This window comes from Protopterus annectens, chromosome 3.part1 (genome assembly GCF_019279795.1).
Source record: "Protopterus annectens isolate FY-2018-M chromosome 3.part1, PAN1.0, whole genome shotgun sequence".
NCBI classification, from domain to species: domain Eukaryota; kingdom Metazoa; phylum Chordata; order Ceratodontiformes; family Protopteridae; genus Protopterus; species Protopterus annectens.
In genome coordinates, this window is record NC_056732.1 from 1,024,203,258 (window position 1) to 1,024,219,134 (window position 15,877).

Here is a 15,877-nt window from a genome sequence, read left to right on the forward strand (position 1 = left end):
TTCTAGAAACTTCAGACCCATTTCCTCTTGCGCTACAAGTATTTCCTTGAACTCCTCAACTTTCACTCTAGCAAACTTTTAGTTTTTTGGCTCATCTCTGTTGATTTCAGAACCCCCTAGGACTAACTACTTGCAGCTGTCAGTGGCCACCAGTGGTTTATTTCAGTGGACAACCTTTTCACTAAGGATGTCTCCGCAATCTCTGACTTGATCCAAATGCCTTTTTACTAGAAAGAAGTCACCAGAGTTGCTTTTGGCCACTTTTGTAAGAAATCTGGTGAACTCCTCTCATGATAGGTCTTTCACGTTCAACTCTGAGGGTTGGAGTTGAACCCAATAACTTCCACGCTTGAGGCAGAAAGGCCCAGCATGTGTTCAGGAGATGGGTGGCACCGTAGAGACAGGAAGAACATGCAAGTGAGGTACCCCACAGAGAGCACATGCAAACTCTACACAGTGGCCACAGTTCAGGATTGAAACTAGACCCAGTGTATGTGAAGTGACAATCCTAACCATTATACCAATATGTCTTGCACCCAACAACTGATACTCTCCTGTCAAAACCCTGTACATCTACTGAGGCCATCTTTAACTGTACAAACGAATTTTCAATTTAAAAACAGTCATCTTACCAACAAATGACTAAGGAATATTCCCCAACTATGGATGAGGTGTGCCAGGTGCTCACCCTCCCCCACTCCACAAGTTCATTAAGGTCTGTAATATTTTCATTGCTCTTCCACTATAGCACATCACTTCCCCAGTCTCTCTCTCAACTCTTTAGCAGTAGCTACACCAAATCATTAAACAGTCTTCCTCTAGTGACGAATTTCCACAGATCTGGAAAATAGCCAGTGTTATCACCACTCCCAAAACAAGTATCTAACACTATCCCAGACTTAGACAATGAATTTCAACTAGTCAAAATTTTAGAAAAGGCAGCATTATCCCAACTACAAGACTGCACTGAAACTTTCAGTATTTGCACCAGCAGCACTGCTTTAGGAAAGGTCACAGCACAAATAGTGCTATGTTCACAACAACAGATGTAATTTAGCAGTTACTGAACTAGGATGCTTAACATCAGCTATTTTACAGACATCTCCAAAGTCTAAGACCTTGTACACCACTCACTTCTATAGAGAAAGAGCTCATTTTTAAGAATTAACTCCACAGCATTAAAATGGCTTTACAGACTGCTAAATACAAGATTTGTTGAAATGGCCAACTTTGACCCCTTGACGCCTGGCATTTCCAAAGGCGTCGTCCTGGGACCATTCTTATTTTATTTTTTTGTGCAATGTAGAGTTAGTGTACAACAGCATCACACAAGTGATACTGTCACCCTGGGAATCGAGCTGTTCCCCTGAAACTATTTGCAACACTAACATTACCCCCCTCACTCATTTACATCATACTTGTGCAAAACGGTGCACTCTAAAAGTGAACCTCAACAAAATCAAGCTGATAAATTCTGGCACCCACACATTCCATAACTAGAACCTTATGGGTTCCAGTGGTGGTACAGTGAAAACAGCCAACTCCATAAAAAATACCCAGTCGTTTGTGTAAACCTGTCACATATTTTGAGGAAACACTGGTATATTATTACACTGGATGTATTATAAGATTTTGAAATTGAATATTTCATATAGAAATTCACCTAGCATAACAAGTAGAGTTGTACACACACATATGGGTAATGAGGCTTTGGAGTCTTCAGTGTAAGGGATGCACCACTTGTAGTTACATGGATCCGGGAACTACACACATCATTAATGGAAAGCTGTTCAAATTTCCAGGAGTATTTATGAAATAAATTGGTCATTTATTGGTCACTTTGTCCCTGCAATAAGTTTTACATTGTTAAGACCATATGTCAACTTAGGATGAGGATATGTGAACACATACATGGTCAAAAATGCTTCTCCCTGTACTCACTTTTTTTTTTTTCCCCAACTATCATAATAGCGATTCGGATTTATTGAGGTTCTCTATAATGTGTGTGTTGACAAGTTCCAATTTATATTTAGAGCCTTCTGATATGTTGTAGTAGGAGGCTTGGTTTATTTTCACTTATGATGCTTTGCAACCAAAGGGCCTTAATAATGAATTACTTGTAAAATATTTAACATAACATCTTTGGAAGTATCTTAGAACATCATCATAGAGGTTAGGATATGTATACTTTTGTATTCAACTGGCTTATTGTTATAATTACTGTTATTCTATGAACTCATTTGTTTCAACTGAATTATTTTTGCTTTACGTTCATTTAAATCCATATGTATTCTGGTACATTCTATTATATGTTATTTCACAATGGGATCTTAAATATATCCCCTTACTTGGTAGGCAAACTACTATCAACAATAATAAAGCCTCGAATGGGTTTAGAGCGGGAAGAGTTTGTGTATTAACCTATACTCCACATGTGAATTGTATTAAAGATATAATAACTAGACATTGGGATAGTGACAGTTTCAGATGTATGCAGAAATAAATTGGGACAGTTCCCGAGGGTGGTTTACAAGACAGCACCCAATTTAAAGAGATTATTAGAGAAAGTGGGCACTGTAGAATGTAAAAGTAAAAGGAAAGATGAGTGGGTATCTACTAAGAGATGTGGGAGATGCAGACAATGTAAGTACATTAATGATCAATCTTATACAGTATTAGGAGATGTCAATCATACAAGAATAAGAAGTAGGGGTGGTAATTGTAATACAAAACAGGTGGTATACCTTGCTACATGCAATGTACAGCATTCTATATAGGCAAAACAGAGAGACAATTGAGGAAGCGTATATATGAACATTATTATAAGATACAAACGAAAGACCTCAAAAATGCACTATATAGACATATAAATGAAGTAGGTGAGCAGCATACATTCTTGTTTTCCATTACTGATCAGGAACATTATCTACCCTTTGGTGGTGATTGGAAAACAAGATTGGCATGTAGGGAAAGTAAATGGCAAATATTAGTAGATGCTACCAGAAGTCCCGGTATTAATGATTTTATAAGCATAAAACCATTTCTTAGCATGTAACAAGATAACACAATAATTTTAGTTATGACTATTTATATATTAGGATCTTTTAGTAATTTAGTATTTATGGATTTTAGGATATTTTTACAACATATATTGTACATATTATATTTATTATTTTAATTTTTAAGGTTTTATAGAATAGTTCATGTATTATGATTATACAATCTCTGACAAGTTTGTTTTATTATTATTCAGTGGTATATAGCATGCAATAGTGTTTTATCTAGAGAAGTTAAAGCAAATATATTAGAAAGAGCGCTACACCTTTAATTATATTTGTATGTTTTAAAGATTTGGCGCCAAAATTTGTTTAAATTAAATTGTTTGTGCTGGTTTTAAGTGTTCTGATGAAGTCTGTAATCGACAGATGAAAGCGCTTAACACTTGGGATTTGTATTCAGTGGATGTCAGTGTTTCGTGGTGTTAGTTGTATATTGTGGAATAAAAGGATTTGCTGTTACGGGCTGCGTTTACCTTCATTGCCATTTCTCTGCCGATTGTCGGGAATTTGTGTGAGTTGTGCTTCTACTTTGGGGAACTTGTAAAATATTTAACATAACATCTTTGGAAGTATCTTAGAACATCATCATAGAGGTTAGGATATATATATTTTTGTATTCAACTGGCTTATTGTTATAATTACTGTTATTCTATGAACTCATTTGTTTCACCTGAATTATTTTTGCTTTACGTTCATTTAAATCCATATGTATTCTGGTACATTCTATTATTCCATTTAGCAATGTTCTAATTCACAGGTTCATAGATAGGAACTAGCTTACTGGCCCTAGGGCCTATACAAGCCTAGCCAAAAAGGTACCCTGGCTTTCACCACCCAAGAAAATTATTTTCCTGCGCCCTTGTCCAGCGGAGCCACAGAGGTGATCCCCAGGTTGACTCTCCTATGTCCCATCCGATCATCAAGATTTTTCTTGAAGAGTGCTAATTAGGAGCTTTGATTGATATTGATAGGTAGTTTGTTCCAGAGTATGGGAAGTCTCTGGGACAGGAATCTATCTCTCCAGCATGTTCTGTTTATTGTACTGAAAAGGTTTAGGTCCCTAGAGTGTGTAGCTCGGAGGGATTGAGATTTCTTTAAGTGGAGCATGTCCAACAGCTCTGAGTTTGACATAGCTTTGTATGTTAGGCAGAGATTGCCTCAGAGTAGGCGATATGTGACACAGAGATGGTCTGCGTAAGGCATCTGTTTGAGGCCGATAATCCTCTTTGCGAGGTATCTCTGCGGCCTTTCCAGTTGTTGTAGACGTCTTGTGAGGTACATACCAAAAGGGGCGTTTCTATAATGGGTCTGAGTGACAGGTAGAGGGGAACAATGACCTCTTTTCCTGGATGAGAAACCTTTTGTGATGGGGTGTGCCACATAGGATTTCCTGACTACTGTGGCAATGTGATTATCAAAGGAGAGACTACTGTCCACCTGTGTCCCAAGGTCTCATCACACTTTCGGTGTTAAGTAGACTACCACCTATGTGGTAACTCATAGGTACAGAGTTTTTTTTTACCAAAGGGGATGACAATGCACTTTTTAGCATTTTGCTTGAGGTCATGGCTTTGACACCAGGCATCTGTCTCCGTGAGGCCCTTTTGTAGGATGTCCACATCGTTAGGAGTTTCAATTATGGATTCTAGTTTGCAGTCATCTGTGAACTTAGTTAGCCAAAGACCTTCTGTTAGCCTGTACTTCAGAAAAGTAGATAAACAGGAGAGGATCCAGGACTGAACCCTGTGGTACTCCACTTGTCACTGGTCTGATTTGGAGTCTGCTACTTTCACAGTGTGGGTTCTGTCAGTGAGCCAGTTGGCAACCCATCTTGTGACATTGGGATTTATACCTAGTTTAGTGAGGTTTATCTATAATTCCAGAGCGAGAGATTGTGTCAAAAGCCTTTGTGAGATCTAGATAGGCTGTGTGAACCACGAACCACCTTACCCTTATCTATGGCTTTGGTGACTGCTTCAAAGAAGTCCATCAGCTTTTGGAGACATGATCTGCCTTTTACAAACCCGAACTGGGTGGGGTCCAGAGTTTGGAGATTAACACAGTGTGTACAAGATCCACGATGATACATTCCATGGCCTTGCAGACCAGGCTTGTTAGGCTAATGGGGCAGTAGTTCCCAGGGTCCATGGTGGCTCCCCCTTTCTGAAGTGGGATAAAGTCACTGTGCGCCATTCAGTGGGCATAAAGCCTGAGGTGAGGCTATGATCGAACATGGTGCTTTGGTGGGGTGTCAGTTCATTCTGCAGTTCACGTAGAACGCAGCCTGAGAAGTCTGATCCCATGGATGCTGTGTTCTTGGCTTTGAAGAGTGTGGTTTTTACCTGTGCAGCCATGATTATAGAAATTTTGCATTCTTCCGGTATAGAGATGGGGGCGTAAAGCTAACACTAAACCTATTGCCAACATCCTGGCAGATATCAGTTAGCTATGTATATTTAGTGCCACTGTGCTGCAACTTGGAGCAGATCCGAGTGTTGCCATTGAGATTCTTGACATAAATGCTTTGCGGTTGTTTTTAGAATCCGTGGCGATTTTGTTTTCATAACTAGCTTTGGAGGACTTTAAGAGGGATCTCAGCTTCCTACTGAGGCTGACCAGGGAATTACTCCAATCATGGGATTTTACTCTTTTTGCAACAGTTTCTTTCTTCTGTTGCAGAGTTTGTTTATGGCAGGGGACAACCAGATTGGCTAGCTTTTTTTTGGGGGGATAGCATCTTGGTTCTGTTAGGGATAGCACGATCCATGCACTGGTGTAAGTGCTTATAAAGTGCATTTGTGTAGGATTCAGCAGTCGTACCTCTATTGTCAGTCTGCATGGGTGTTATGAAGTTAGCCAATAAGAAGCATAAAGTTGGCTTTGGAGAAATTTTTCCTGGGGTTTCCCTAATGAGGGGTGGGGATGGGATGTGGATGTCTAGGATGATTAGCTTGTGGTCAGATCTGACAGAGGAATTGACCTCTGGTGTGGAACATGATGGAAGTTTATATCACATGAAATCACCCATTACCAAAATTCAAAAAAACAGATGTGAGAAAAGCAGATATAGTAGCCCATGAACAGAAGACAAAGTTGCACTGATCACTGAAATTGCTACACCCATTGATAACACTGTCTTACTTGGAGACAAACACAAAGTCATAAAACACCTGGATTTGCAGGAAGAAATGAGAACAATGTGTAAGGTTACCAAGACACTTCCAATGCTAGCAGGAGCAATGGATTTCATAAAAAAGAATTTAGATACGTTACTAATGCATGTAATTCTGTATGAACTGCAGGAGTCAGTTCTTGGCATATTGCAGATGCTGTGAAGAGCACTTTTGGGTAACATCAAAGGCTGAAATAATAGTAAATTAAATCAACTTTAATTAATCATACTTTGACATAGGAACATGTTCCATTCCAGTCATGGTATTAGAAACCCAAAAGACTTAATTAAATTTGCTTTAATTTCTCAGAGCAGTAACAAGTAACATGCAAACAGTGGTGACAATTTTCTGTTCCTTTTCCTATTCTGTTTCTTTTCTACTTTATACATCATATTTTCACCCTTAAGGGATGACATCTAACAATCCTGTGCAAAGTACTCCTATTTTCTAAATTATTTTGTTTCCACCATGAAGGTACAATTTCACTTTCTATGTTTTTGCTCCTTTAGTGTATCCTTAAAAAGGTGGACGGCAGCGGTGGGGCAGCGTTAGCGTTCCCACCTCACAGCAAGAGGTTATATGGTTCAATCCTTGGCTGGGGTGCCTTCTGTGTGGAGTTTGCATGTCCTTCCTGTGGTCGCATGGGTTTCCTCCGGTTTCCTCCCACATCCCAAAGACATGCTGTAGGTGGATTGGACACACTAAATTGGCCCTAGGCATGAGTGTACACGTGTGCCCCTTCTGTGGAAGGTTGGGCACTGGGCTGGCAACGACACTGTAAAACTCCACTTTCAATCATGAGCGGACAGATGACCCGCTGTGGTGACCCTAACTGGGAAAAGCCGAAAGAAGTGCATCTTTAAAATTCGTAATACTTTTGCATTATACATATTATCCTAGAATGTTCAATGAATGCTTCCAAAATAATATTCATAACCCTGACTATGTGCACCCATTATCGCTCTTAAGTGCATAGCATCCAGTCGTTATAATACTCTTCCTGTTGTCTGCGTTCTTGCAGTGTTTCACTTTTTTGTAACTAGTTTGACTGAAGAGTGGGTTGTCCGATTCACCTACCTGTCAAATAATGCCAGTCTAAATACAGACCGCAATTAAACAGATCCTGCACTCTGTGCTAGAGAAAGCAAACAGATTCTTTTTAATGCAACCTTTTCACTTTATATGCTTCCTACACACACATCCATGCAAGAGGTTTGGGTCCATACTACTGTACATACACAGCAAACAGGATTAATGCAGACAAATGATTGGTGTCAAAGCTACATGAAAATAAATAAGTATTATTATTCCCTTTGGAAAAGCAGAACATCCCTGCTAGTTACATTACATACAGCGCCCCCCACGTGTTGACCTAGTGGTACGTGATCTGGGTACAGAGGTTGCTTTACTGGAGACATGCACACTACTACTAGTTGCATGCAAGAACTGGGCTCATGTGGCTAGTCACCTGCAACTGGTCTGGTTTATTGCTTGACTAACTCATCACAACACAGCCTGTAATGCAGAGATTGCATACAAACCCATACCCAGTAACAGTTAAGCAGCAAGAAGTGCTATACCTGTTGTGGTTTGTTTACACTCCAAGCAGTACCTTGTCAGTGGGGTGTATGTTTAATAGATTTACCCAGCAAAACCCACCCTTTCAGAAGCACGATTCAATCTTGGCCATTCAATAGCCACCAGATCTGCTAATACACGCACAAAGTCACCGAAGTGAAACTCATGGGTTTACCCCTTTCTGCCACAAGGCCAGCAAATGGTTTAATATAAAATAATATTAATGCAATTTTGTTACATACATTGAAATACCTACCAGGCCAAAACATAACAAGGTGCATAGTTATGTAGGCCAATGACCACTGGGGCCTTTGTAAGCCTAGCCATGTATCCCAAATCGCTGACAAGTTCTAGCACCCTTGGTAGTGTAAACAGGTGCTTTGAAGATGAAACGTTTACAAAAAGGAGCCTGGGAGATGAGCCATTGAGAGGCTGCCTGTGTCCACTAAAGAAACCGGTGCCAAACTAGGGGTGAATTTCCAGTTCCCAATCCACATTTCCATGTTGCACTTTAATCGGACTAGGGAATATCCATGTCTTACATGGATAGAGGGCCTGTTTCACAAAAGGGGTAGGCTCTGGGATACATACCTCTCTCTCCATCAAGTTCTGCTTATCTCACAGGCAAAGTATAAATCTTTACAATGCGTAATTCTGGTGGTGTCTGTTCGCAGATGTAAAATTAGGTCCGTCAGAGGGGGGTTGGGCTTTGAGGCGATCTGCACAGGACATTTTATTTACGCCCCGTTTTCTTACACAGCCTACAAAACCCAATTTAAAATGCCACTTCAATATCCGGGCGCTCACGCTAAAAGTTACAGAAAATGTGCAGCAATATTAGACATTTGTAAAATACATTGAATAAATGTAGAAGTTTCACGCCAAGTGTTTCAGATTCTGAGAACTACGCTCATTACCCACAGCATAGTCACCACTCATGATATAACTTGCATTATTCTATTAATTGTCTTTTTCCTGCTTACGCAATTCTCCACAGCACACTACCGAGGCACAGCTTGAAATGCTATGGCTCTCAAGTGCATAAGTCCACAGACCTTCGCACGACGCTGCTTTACCTGTCGGGTTGGGTATATTTCAAAAATCCTATACATTTTTGTGCAACAAACTCCAGCAAGTCACTTGACTTTGGTAGGGAAGCTACATGTGCTTAATGTTTGACTTTGGTAGGGAAGCTACATGTGCTTAATGTGCCCCCCCCCCAAAAAAAATGTTGGGCCAGTGTATCGGGGAGAACCCCGTGCAAGCATTTTTCCCATAAATTTGGTATTACGCCGTTTCCACACATTTACACATGATGACAATACACAACTGTCAAAAAGAAAGTACCACCTCTCTAACCTCTTCAAGATATGGAGACAAAGTGGAGAGTTATGTGAGGTGGGAAAATAGCCCAAGTAGATAACAGAAGTAAATAGGATTACCATCTGTCCCACTTTGCGAGGACAGTCCCTCTTTGGGCAGAGGTGTCCTGACAAAAAAATTGTAAAAATGGCAAATGTCCTGAAATTTTAGGCCAAAATAATTTCCTATATTTTATGTAATAGTTGCATAAAACAGTTATTCTATATAAGAAACAGAATAAACAACTAAAATACTACAATAATAAGCTTTTAAGTTCTAACCTTTGTACTGACCGTGAGTATGTGTCGGCCTGTAAAATCTGATGTTTGTACCAAAAAATGTCCCACTTTGGCCATTTGAAAAGGTGGCAACCCTAGAAGTTAACTACATAAGGGGGCTGCAAAAAGTGCAAGAAAGCTGAAGGAGGAATCAGGAGGACAAGTGAAGCCTGGAAGATAACACAAACACAGCAAAAGCGAAAAGAATAGTTGAAGCATTCTCCCTACAGTAACAATGATCCAGCTAATCGGCGATTTTTAACGAAAAAGCGAAATGAAGCAGAAACGCAAATATCAGATTTACAACTTGCAACACCTATTCAGTCCATTTTAGTGTCTTCTCGTGTTTAACTTCCTTAAATGAAAAAAAAAGGCTTCCAGTATTAAAAACCCTCAGATGAAGACAGCTATAACGCAACCCAGATACAAGAAAGACAGAAACGGATACGGTAGGTAGCACATTCTACATTACAAACTATATGCATACCAATTCGTTAAATCACTGCTTCAAAAATAATAAAAAAAAAAATCTGTGAAACTTCTAAGACCACTATGCCTTGCAATGTGCGCTAAACAGCAATGCAAAGCAATACTGCCGTTCTATAGAGCACCACCTCTGCGTCACATTAACAAAAGTAGCTTTACATAAATCATGACAAATACAGAAAACTACATCACTTAGCACAACAGCCACTTTGTACCACCAAATCCTGCAGATTTAATAAATTAAAGGTACGCCTCAGAAGAAAACAATGTAACGCCACTAACCGGCTTAAGCATTCCGCCATATCATCTCGGGAAGTGACGACGAAATAGCGTGGGGTTATTGCTTTTCGGGTAATGTAGTTTTTTGCCCTGAGACAGTTCTTTTGAGTCAATAACGAATTAAGTACGTTAAGACTGCATTTCCCATTAGCGAAGTTGTGTGTGCTTTTCCAGTATGTAATGGTTTGGTGAAAGGTTATTGAAACATGTGCATAGGTTGTTTTGTATGACTGAAAAGGGGCGTTTAAACTGGACTGTTTCTAGGGTTTGCTTGACATTTACTGTGGCGGTATTGAAGTAAACGTTTTGGGAGGTAATGTATAGAGCTGGAAGTAATTTCTACTTAGAGTATGAGAAAAGTATGTAGTCCATTGGGTTGTTGTATCTGTGTGTTAGCTTAGCTATTATAGTTTCGTACAAAGTGAAACCTGGGCCCGTGATCGTAGTTTGTTCCAACGATGTAGGTCACCTGCTGTTTAGATGTTAAATTGATGCAGATTTTATTTAGGGATGCCATTATGGCCCACTGTTTTGTGTAATATGAGGTATCGGAGTGTCACGGTGTCACTTTTTCACATTCCCAAAATATGACGTTTTCCAAAAATGTTCTATGTTACAGACTACATTTTTACCTTACTGTCAAAGCTTAGATTTTTTTTCTTTTGAAATTCGAACTGTTTTGCTTTATATACTGTGAAAATTTCGCAAAATAGTGCTATTATTTCCTGAAGTATTAGAGGAAGATAACATTTTTCTCCTTGAACATCTAGGACATTTGGTGTCTTTACAAGATACAGCTGCCCATATTAGGACTGCCCTGCAAAAAGAGGGTCAAGTGGTAACCTTGTACTTTCTATGTAGTAGCGAACATTGCATCTAGTATCACATGCTTTTGTAAGTACAGATCGTTCAGTCACTTCTTATCTGCTAAAATTGAGTGGCATCACTTAACGACCTTCATTTTATCTTGTTATCATTGAGTATACCATTTCTAAATTTGACCTCACAGTGTAGAGAGATATAGTTCTGACTAAAATGATGTCCCAGTTTCACTTGCCATTCTGGGTGCTGGAGAATATGGTGAGAGGATTGAAGAAGAGGAGCCAGTGATCACTGTCCAGGTGAGGTTGCAAACTTTATACTGTAGTTCCTAATGGAGACTGAAGAAAATACATAGGCAGTTCCTTGGAAAGGGAGGACAGAGCATTCTGAGAAGTTGCGCTACATGCTGAAGTGGGTGACATGCCCTAGATAAGGTTCATAGCCCTCTCAGCCCTTCAGAATCTGTAGGCATGGTAGGTAACACCAGAATCCGCCAATGCCTGGCCTATGATCATGCTATAATCTGATCTCTTTCATTTAGAGCAAAGTAGCATCAGTCAGCCAGATGCCTGTCGGGTGTGTAGGAGGGGTTAAAAATTAATGTTTTAAAACCTGTATATGTGGTATTGAACTCGTTACCTCAAAACCTTTGAAATTTCAGTACCTGTAGACAATTTCACTCTGAACTGCTTAGCAATCTTATGTCCTCTGTAGCTAGCAGATGTTTTAGGAATTATAGCAGAGATTTTACACTTAAGCTGTCTTGCCTATTTCTCAGCTTTAAGCTTGTTTTATTGGACTATATCACCCTTCGAGTATTTCTGCACTTGCTGCAGTTTAACTTATCTTGCTTTGTTCTGCTCACTGTTTAGCCCCATGCCTTTCATGTGATAGTGGCATGTTGTATGCATGGATATGATGAAACTTGACTGTATTTTGGATGGATGTAGACCCCCCCCCAATAGCTTGTTTATTCATTGTGTGTTTCTTTTTACCAAAGGAACCATTTTGCTAGCCCAATTACCTGGTTAAGTAAGACAAGTAAAATAAATCATGTGGTTATGTTGTATAATTTAAGCAGGAGCTGATGAGTAGGAATGAATGGAAGAGTAAGATGTAAGAAGACCTGGTATGAAAAAAAAATATTGTGCATCTAGGTGATGTAACATTATTTTTGCTACCAAGATCATTGTTAAAGTTATGAGTATCATACAACAGTTTTTGAGGAGACGGATGTATTAGTAAGTAGACATAAGTGTTTGTGTGTGTGTTTTTTATATATATATATATATATATATATATCTGTGTGTGTGTATATTCACAAGTGGGTTGGTAGTATAGGATTGCTTTGTAAAAGATTATACAATTATTTGGAACAGCTAGATGGAAATATCAACAGTGTAAATTGAAAACAAAAAATAGCAAAAGGTGTGGCTGTTTTGAAAGGAAGTAAAACGTACAAAAGGCCCGTAATTTACCACTGGTATTGCACTGAGAAGTTACCTTTTGACGCTAGCAGTGTTTAGTAGCATGAATAAGTTTAGAGTTGTGACGGAATGAGGTCCATTGTTGAACCCTATAAAAATGGATATGTGTTATACTGAATATGGAGAAAGGAAGGTTAGGGAGGATTAAAGTAATACTGTTTTTATGAAGCCTATTCTTAGGTGAGTTATGGAAGTAGACTACAGAGTTAGAAATTTGTGGGTCATGGTTAGTAATAATTCTTGTTTAGTGGTGTGTGGGAAGATGTAAATAAAGTCATTGAATGATGCATATGACCTATGCCAAAAGGTAGCTATGTAGCAAAGCCTAGAACATGGCACTGAAAGGTGTACACCTGAAAGCATTACACAAGAGGTGCATAGAATAATTTTGTTAAAAAATGTATTGATCCAGTACTCTGTTTTAAGAATACTGATAAAAATGTTTGGACAAATGTGTGGAGTACAATTTAGTTAGCTAAATGTGAGAGACTGTTTAAAATATAAAGTTTTTAAAAATGGTTTGTATTCAGGGGAAAATTGGCAGAGGGTAGGCAAGCTGCAGAAATATCTCTTTTTTTTATATATATTTGAAGAGTTCTTGGTACTATTAGGAACTGGATGGAATATGTTTTAATATTAACACAAAGTAATGCTTAGTGGATTATTTTGGAGTGAATAATGTTTGTGCTGCAGCAATACATTGTGGTAGATGGTTCATGTTCAAGGAGGAGTTGGCAGAAGGTAAATAGGTTCATAGGTAAGTACTAAGCTAGCTGCCCTTGTATGGCATTTTAAGCCTAGCCAGTTTTCCTTTAGAGGTTAGAATCAAACCCTGTAACTTGTGTCGCCGAGGTAAACACCTCAACCATTATGCCAACCAATTGCAAAGTCATCTCTTTCTTGACTATACATTGAGTATTTCTTGATACTGTTGGTGCATGAATGGAGTGATGCAAGATGGGGTATGTTTTAATACCAGAAGAAGTACTTCATTGATTACTTTGGGATGAATATTGTTTGTTCAACCACAGTACATTGTAGTAGTTTCATAATTCTGAGTTTGTTTGTAGTAGCCTGTGAAGATGGCAGTTGCATCCTCAGAGGGCATAAAAGTAGCCAGTGGGTTTGCCACAGGAGTCCATGTTGGGACTATTCAACATGCACTTCCCTGATCTCTAAATCAAAAAGCATGGAACGTCTAAGTTTGCAGGTAATTGTAAACTGGACATCCTACTTAAATCTCCTTCTATTATGCAGAAGCTACAAAGTGAACTTGCACCGTATTAGGTGGTGCTCTGAAAGTAGGCTAAAACTAAATGTTATATGCACTATTGTATTTTGCAAACAAACCATTAATCAAGCTTTTAGCATAGAAAATGAAAGACCTTTGAACAATTAGGTCTAGGATGAGTGCAGATACCAATCAGAAGTACTTGATTTGATATACCACTAAATGTTATTACATAAACTGACTGTCTTGGCAGTTTCTAGCCCATCATTCACCTGGTTTCAAAGTTACTTTTCCAAAAGATGTTCTGTAGTTAAATGGCAAAATTAATTCTCATCCATCCTCCCTATATCTGTTGGTGTTCCTCGAGGGTCCATCCTTTGCCCTCTACTTTTTAATAAAAAGTCATTCAGCTTTTCCCTGTTAGGTGTCACCACAGCAGAACTCCGGTCCGCTGATGATTGGCAGTGTATTTTTACAGTGCCGAGTTGCCAGCCCGACGCCCAGCCTTCAAAGAAGGCACATCCATTTACACACGCACCTACCTGTATGTCTTTAGACATCACTAGACCACGGGGAGGACATGCAGACTCCACACAGAGAAGGTGCTCTAGCCAAGAATGGAACGGGAGAACCTCTTGCTATGAGGCGACAATGCTAACCGCTGCACAACCGTGGCCACTGCCCTCTACTTTTTAATATAATCATAAATTACTTGCACATAGCAAGTAAGTATGCATCCATATTCCAGTATATGGATGATTCCACCTTGATCTGTTCTCCCCAAACCCTTGAAAATTTACAAGAAGTAACATTCTTTTACCTCCATAGAGTCATGGCTAGCAGACCTCCATTACTTCTGTCCATTAAAAGCAAATTAATTGTATTTGCTTCAAAATAATTGGTTGCACAAAAAATACTATTCAATGTAACCTCATAAACAGTACAAAACTGAATGAATTTTTTTACTCTCACCAAATTTCTAAACGTAATTGTGGATGAAAACATGAAATTTGACCCTCATGTAAAATAGGCAGTTCAACACACACACACACACACGCACACAACTGATCATGCTTGAAAGTATTTTGCCTCCGTCCTCTTTCTTCCCACACTCCTTTATGCCACTCCCATTTTCACAAACCTACAGTTTACACAAAAAGGTTACCACGAACTGTGCTATAATAAAGTTACTGGATTTGCATCTGATTTATCCTAAAGGACACACCACAACCTAGCTTTGAAACAGTTAAACTGGGCAGAACTGCCATAGTATCTTAACCTTCTCACTGTTGGTCACTACCCACAATCTCATTCGTAAATGTAGCACTCCATCCCTCTGCCTCACAGACAAATTGGCAGTCTAAAATCTTTTAAATCACAACTTAAAAAAAAAAAAGCAGCTAGCTGACTTCTGGCTGTGTTTCTGCACTGTTCCATGGTAAACCTGCATTACACCTCCTTATCCTTGGTAAGATCTCCTGTACTTCTAACTTTTTTTTTACTATGGACCAAAATTGACTGCCCACTCTGTCTCAAGGTGAAATCAGAACAATTGCAAATTTAACTTTTCTTCTCAGAAATGTATTAGATTTCTTGCTGCATTACAGAATATTTTTCGCACTGCTGATTTTGAGACACTAAAGTGAAGTCTGCACACACGCATCCATCCCTGTTAATTGTTCAATGTAACAGCAGTGTTGCACTGTATACTGCAAAACAAAAATAACCCTATGTATTGTATTTAAAAGTTGATTATATTGTACTCCTTTCTTGTATTTAAAAGTGAAGTTTGCACACAAATGTCCATCACTTCTAATGGTCTGTAATGAGAATTTCCTGTACACTAGATATTGCAATGTAAGTGCAACTCTGTATGTAAATGTTGTTGTTATACTGTTTTTGGTTTAACAGATGTCTGCCATCTGTGTATTTGGTATCTGTCTTATGTGTATGCATTTCTACTATTTTTATGACAGATGGAACTTTTTCCTTGGTCCTCGGCTGAAAAGGGGTCTTGTTGCACTGTGCCTGACTTTTCCCAGTAGTTAAATGTTTTTCGGCTTATCCCGGTTAGAGGTCGCCAAAGCGGAACTCCGGTCCGCTAATGTTTGGTAGTGAAATT

General features: G+C 39.0%; 2 protein-coding genes across 3 annotated transcripts in view; one reads left to right on the forward strand and one right to left on the reverse strand.

Moving 5' to 3' along the window:
- RNMT (RNA guanine-7 methyltransferase) overlaps positions 1-10,282 on the reverse strand; it is a 638,341-nt gene extending 628,059 nt beyond the window's left edge. Inside the window, exon 1 of one of the 2 annotated variants that reach the window (XM_044067181.1) lies at positions 10,219-10,282. The gene's annotated coding sequence lies outside the window, so the exon portion shown is untranslated. Of the gene's footprint in view, positions 1-10,128; positions 10,168-10,218 lie in introns of those variants that run through there. The other variant, XM_044067182.1, reaches the window with a different exon arrangement.
- An 84-nt stretch (positions 10,283-10,366) lies between these two features.
- Positions 10,367-15,877, forward strand: part of FAM210A (family with sequence similarity 210 member A) — a 391,413-nt gene continuing 385,902 nt past the window's right edge. Inside the window, exon 1 of the mRNA XM_044067184.1 lies at positions 10,367-10,528. The gene's annotated coding sequence lies outside the window, so the exon portion shown is untranslated. The remainder of the gene's footprint in view (positions 10,529-15,877) is intronic.